This window comes from Rattus norvegicus, chromosome 13 (genome assembly GCF_036323735.1).
Source record: "Rattus norvegicus strain BN/NHsdMcwi chromosome 13, GRCr8, whole genome shotgun sequence".
In the NCBI taxonomy this organism is placed as follows: domain Eukaryota; kingdom Metazoa; phylum Chordata; class Mammalia; order Rodentia; family Muridae; genus Rattus; species Rattus norvegicus.
The window spans coordinates 94,066,615-94,072,614 of NC_086031.1; the positions used below are offsets into that span (position 1 = coordinate 94,066,615).

The 6,000-nt window shown below is 48.2% G+C and overlaps 1 protein-coding gene across 1 annotated transcript in view; it reads right to left on the reverse strand.

Moving 5' to 3' along the window:
* Ahctf1 (AT hook containing transcription factor 1) overlaps nucleotides 1-1,734 on the reverse strand; it is a 54,455-nt gene extending 52,721 nt beyond the window's left edge. The window contains exon 1 of the mRNA NM_001271270.1: nucleotides 1,413-1,734. The gene's annotated coding sequence lies outside the window, so the exon portion shown is untranslated. The remainder of the gene's footprint in view (nucleotides 1-1,412) is intronic.
* Between the last annotated feature and the right edge of the window lie 4,266 nt (nucleotides 1,735-6,000).

Below are 6,000 nucleotides of genomic sequence, written 5' to 3' on the forward strand. Positions count from 1 at the left end.
GATACTTCATTCTTGGATTTATAAAGTTAGGATCTAAAAAGGCTATGTTTTATTTGCTTAGAGGAGATCTATGTTCCAACTTCAAATGTCTACAAAATAATTAGGTTGCCTTAGAAAGCGGTAACATTTTACTACTAAATTACTGCGTGGTTCCCGCCTGTAATCCCAGCTATTCCCTGGGCTGAGGCAAGGACAGAGAAAAATTCAAGGACCGCCTGGCTACAAAGTGGTAATTGTCTCTCAAGAGTAAAGAGAGTAGCTCAGAAGTAGTTCCCGCGTCTAATACGAGAGGCCATAGATTCAATCCCCAGAACCATAAAACTATAAACTAAATCACAGAATATAGTCTTCCCATAGCTCTAGACATCACTGTCTGAAATAAGTAAACTCACCCCCAACAACTGTCTTACGGGAGGCTGACAGTTAAAGACAGTTCTTGAAGCCCACGGATTCTTTAGTATATCAAGAACCAAATTATATTTTCTTCTAAAGAACCCACGCTCTTTAAAAAATGTCTTCAACTGTCTATTAAGAAAAAAAAAAAGCACCAAAACCCAGCGATTTGGTTAGAGCTCAGTGGAGCGCGAGCTAAATCCGCACGAGGTGGTAGCTTCGATCACTGACATCAAAAATAAACAAAAATAACAACGCTCATTTTCCTATAACAACACACCTCTAGAATGGTTGCCGTTTGCTTTAGGAACCGAAAATCAAACGATCCCATGCTGGGGACACAACTCATTGGCGGAGCGCTTGCCTGGCATGTGTGAGGACCTGAATGCGATCCTTCACTGTACCAAAGAGAAAGGTTCCACAAAGTCAACAAAAACCACCTGTCTCAAACGGACCGTGTGTACCTATCAATTCAAAAAGCAGATATAACCGACTCTCCAAAAGTCAACCAAAGGCAAAAGTGATCGGCCCTACAGCTCGCAGATGAGCTCTTGACATAGTTATCTTAGCTGTCCTGTACCAGATCCATTCAGTCCTGTGGCCCGCATCGCAAGTAAAACTTTTTTCCCTGCCCAGGACTCACCCGAGCCCAGCACAGGACCATGTGGAGCACACGCCAACGCAGGAAAAACTTGGAGCGCCTGCAGTTGTCCGCGGGGAACGCCCCACAAAGGTTTCCATCGCCCCACTACACCGTGACGGCTCGGGGTCTCGAGTTAGGCTCGTCCCGGATGGCGAAGATCCCGCCCACGGGCGCGGGAGACTAGCCCGGAGACTCCACTCTGCGGCCATGTGCCGGCACCTACCGCCAAGGTTATGTAACTAACGCCCGAGCGCTGGAACGAGCCGCACCGGTCGCGGCTCGCGGACGCCGCTTCCCCGCGAGGCGGTGCGGCCGGCCTAGGCCCGGGCCTCGCCGCCCCGCCTTCGGCGCGCGGGCCTGTGGCTCCCCACCCTACCTGAGCCCGCGGGCCAGGCCGCCGAGGGCCGCGGCGTAGCTGCTTCCGTGCAGACCGTCACAGCATCTCCCGGGAGACACAGCCGGGCGCGCGCCCCCGCCTGCGAAAGCCGCGTCTCGCTCAGCCTCTCGCCGGCCCCTCAGGCCCTGGCAGCGCCTTCGCCCAATCCCGGCTTCGAACTCGTCCCGCCGCCCGCGCCGCGTCCTCCCCGCTGGCGACTCGATTTACTGGGCTGGCACCACTCGGGCCGCGCTCTGCGCAGTACCCCGGGCGCACTGCCCGAACCCCACACACACAACCTCTCCGCCGAGGGAAGGATCGCGGCCAGGGCGGGGAGCGGAGCGCAGATCGCGCTGCGGGGCTCGGACTTCTCGCGAGGGTTCCGGCCTCCGGCGCCGACTCCGCGGGAAATTTCAAACTTTCCCTACTAGGCCTTTCGGAAAGGGAGAAAAGGGAGACCACACTGGAAAGAGAAATTAATTTACTTACAGCAGGGTCTCTACGCTTCCTAGGAGTAGAGAGGCGAAAGACTACAAATCCCAAAGGGCTTTGCGCGCTGGGCGTGGCGTAGGGAGTGGCCGGCTTCTCAGAGCTACGGTCCGGCCTAATCTGGTGGCGGTTCCCGCTGGCATCCAAGCGATATTCTCTCCTCTATGACTGCTACACTTGCCTCCATATTTTCCGTTCTGTGCTCCAATTCTTCATGCAAAAGAGCGCACCCCAGACTTACTGAGAAACTCTTACTTTCATTTTTTTTCCCCAAAAGCATCGTGCTCAGGTCGCCTAACCTAATCTTTTGCCGTATATCTGAGGCTAAGTATGTATTCTGCTGGCAGAACATGTGCTTGGCATGCACGAAGCTGTAGATTCCATTATGCCAAACCTATGTTTTCTTTTCGATTTGTTAGTATTGAGAGGCGAGGAGTTAGACTCCCTTAGTAGACAGACAGATAGGAAGATGGGCCATGGCGAATTTCCTAGATGGCCAGCTTCTTCCTTAACCTCCTGACTTAAGACAAAAACCTGTCACCTTTTACCTTCTACCAGCATGTCCCCTGCTGATGGACTGGTTCAATAAGTTCAAAGCCTGATCAGAACATGTTACACAACTGTAGTGGACCAATCAACCAACCATCCTTTCTGTCTTCAAACTGACTAACCCTAAAGTAGGCCAGGAAGATTCTAGAGAGGTTTTACAACCCCCTGGCCTCAAGAAGTCTGGGTTTTTCAGCTTCCCGACTCCCCTCTCCGCTTTGCAGAAGGTCTTTCTCTCTGTGTGTCTACTGCAGGCATGTTCCCTAGACCCCCTCCAATAAACGCCTTTCTTAGCTGTTAATTCTGCTACTGCCTGCTGTGCTTTTTTTTTTCTTTAAATTTTTTTTTCCTTTCTGTTTGTTCTAGATATGGTTTCTCTGTTCTAGATATGGTTTCTCAAGATAGCCCTAGCTATCTTGGAACTTCTCCTAGTAGAAGGGGATGGCCTCAAACTCAGAGATCCTCTTGCCTCTGGCTCCTGATTGTGGACCACCCTTTAATTCTTTTAACTAGCAGTGAAGACAAATCCAACCAAGATCCCTAGATTCCTATCATGTGGGGCTCATCTTTGGTCCTGCTTCTGTAGACCATCAGAAGTTTCTCTCCTTGAAGCTAATCCCAGCACCAAAGAATTTTCAAACAAATAAAATAGAATGTGTCTTTAATAATGAGTTGTAAATAAAGGATTATAAGGTGGTAAAGAGCACAGGCAGAATCAGAAGGATCTCTGAGTGTTCAAGATCAGCCTGTTCTCCATAGCAGTCCCAAGGCTACATGGAGAAGCCCTATCAATCAGAGAGAAAGGGGAAGAGAGAAGGAGAAGCGATTAGTGGGCTGCTTTAATCAGGAAAGCCTATCTCTGCTATCTGCAGGCTTAGAAATATGGTGTGTTTATCTTTAGGGCTTTTTCTTTATTCACAGGAGATGTAAAGGCGTGGTACTTGTTTGCACATGGTATTATTGTAAATTGTAAGAGGAAGACGATTTCACAGTAGTTGCTGTGTGGGTCTGGTTCTGTTTTGCGGGTAGTGAATGGGCTGTGTGAAGACTGCCTCATGTATACCGTTGGCCTTGAACTCAGTCAGTGTGTAGCGGAGGATGATGACAGTGCTGAGATTACAGGTTTGCAGCCCTTCCCCAGTTTTAGGTGGTTCTGAGGATCAAATGCAGGGCCTCATGAATGCTAAGCAAGGTCTCTACCAATGGAACTACACTCCCCATCCCTCTTTCTTATGAACTAATTTTCTGGTTTCAAACGGAAAACTTGCCTTCGTCCTACCTGCATGTTAGTTTCCACCCCTGCCTGCCTTCCTCTCTGGTCTTCATTCCCATCCTTTGGAACAAATGTCTTTGGGTGTCAGACTTCTTGGTAGTAAGAAGATGGGTTTTCAGCCCAGGAATGCTGCTACTGAGTTTAGTAACAGGGAAACCAGGTGACCTTTAGGACGTTAGTTCGTTAATCATCTGCAGAGCACAGAGCACTGACACAGATTCTTTACGCTGAGGTTTAAAAATCCCGGGTTCAGGAGTAGCTGGAGCGACGGTTCAGCAGTTCAAAGCCCTGACTGCTCTTCAAGAGGACCAGAATTGAACTTTTTGTTTGTTTCTTTTTGCTTCTCAAGACAGGGTTTCTCTGTGTACCCCTGGCTTTCCTGGAAATGGGATTAAGGGATTAATTAATGGGATTAATGCCATCACAGCCCAGCCCAGCTCAGCCCAGCCTAGAATTGGATTTCTAGCACCCACAGGGGACCTCACAACCAACTGTCACTTGAGTTCCAGGGATCCAGCACCCTCTTCTGACCTCCACTGGCACCATGTGGTACACCATCATACATGCAGGCAAAAATATTAAAAAATTTAAATATACAGTTAAAAGCTCTTTAGATTGTAAAATTTAAAAATCTATCCCATTATACTGAATACCCAGACCAGTATGTGATCATTCAGATGTTAGTCTTTTCTGGGAGGTTCCTGATCTCCCAGTCCCAAGTTCTTGCATGCTGGGATTATTGGTGTGCACCACTAGAAGATTTTTGCGATACTGAAGATTGAACTCAGGGCCTGGCACATGCTAGACAAACACTGAACTACTCCCCCAGCTCAGTTGATTTTTTTTTATTGGATATCATATGTATTTACATTTCAAATGCTATCCCCTTTCCTGGTTTCCCTCCTGGAAAACCCCCATCACATCCTCCCTCCCCCTGTTTCTTTGAGGGTGCTCCTGCACCCACCCACTCACTCCCCTCCCTCCCTCCTGCCTCCCTGCCCTGGCATTCCCCTACACTGTGGCATCGAGCCTTCCCAGGACCAAGGGCCTCTCCTTCCCATTGATATCCCACAAGGCCATCCTCTGCTACATATGCAGCTGGAGCCATGGGTCCCTCCATGTGTACTCTTTGGATGGTGGTTTAGTCCCTGGGAGCTCGGGGGGCTGGGGGGGGTGTCTGGTCGGTTGATGTTGTTGTTCTTCCTAAGGGGTTGCAAATCCCTTCAGCTCCTTCAGTCCTTTCTCTAACTCCTCCATTGGGGACTCCACACTCAGTCCAATGGTTGGCTGAGAGCATCTGCCTCTGTATTTGTCAGACTTTGGCAGAGCCTCTCAGGAGACAGCTATATCAGGCTCCTGTCAGCATGCACTTCTTGGCATCCACAATAGTGTCTGGGTTTGGTGTCTGTATGTGGGATGGATCCCTAGGTAGAGCAGTCTCTGGATGACCTTTCCTTCAGTCTCTGCTCCAGACTTTGTCTCTTTATTTCCTCCCTTGGGTTCCCCCTTCTAAGAAGGACTGAAGCATCAGCACTTTGGTCTTCCTTCTTGTTGAACTTCATGTGGCCTGTGAATTGTATCTTGGGTATTCTGGGCTTTGGGGCTAATATCCACTTATCAGTGAGTGCATACCATGTGTGTTCTTTGGTGACTGGGTTACCTCACTCAGAATGCTATTTTCTAGTTTTATCTGTTTGCCTAAGAATTTCATGCATTCCATGTTTTTAACAGCTGAGTAATACTCCATTGTGTAGATGTACCATATTTTCTGTATCCATTCCTCTGTTGAAGGACATCTGGGTTCTTTCCAGCTTCTGACTATTATAAATAAGGCTGCTAAGAACATAGTGGAGCACGTGTTTTTGTTATATGTTGGAGCATTTTTTTGGTATATGCCCAGGAATGGTATATCTAGGTCCTCAGGTAGTAACATGTCCAATTTTCTGAGGAACCACCAGACTGACAATGGAGGAGTGTTCCTCTTTCTCCACATCCTCGCCAGCATCTGCTGTCACCTGAGTTTTTGATCTTATCCATTCTGACTGGTTTGAGGTGGAATCTCAGGGTTGTTTTGATTTGCATTTCCCTGATGATGACCAAGGATATTGAACATTTCTTTAGGCGCTTCTTAGCCATTCGATATTCCTGAGTTGAGAATTCTTTGTTTAGCTCTGTACCCCATTTTTGGTTCTCTGGAGTCTAACTTCTTGAGTTCTTTGTATATATTAGACATTAGCCCTCTATTGGATATAGGATTGGTAAAGATCTTTTCACAATCTG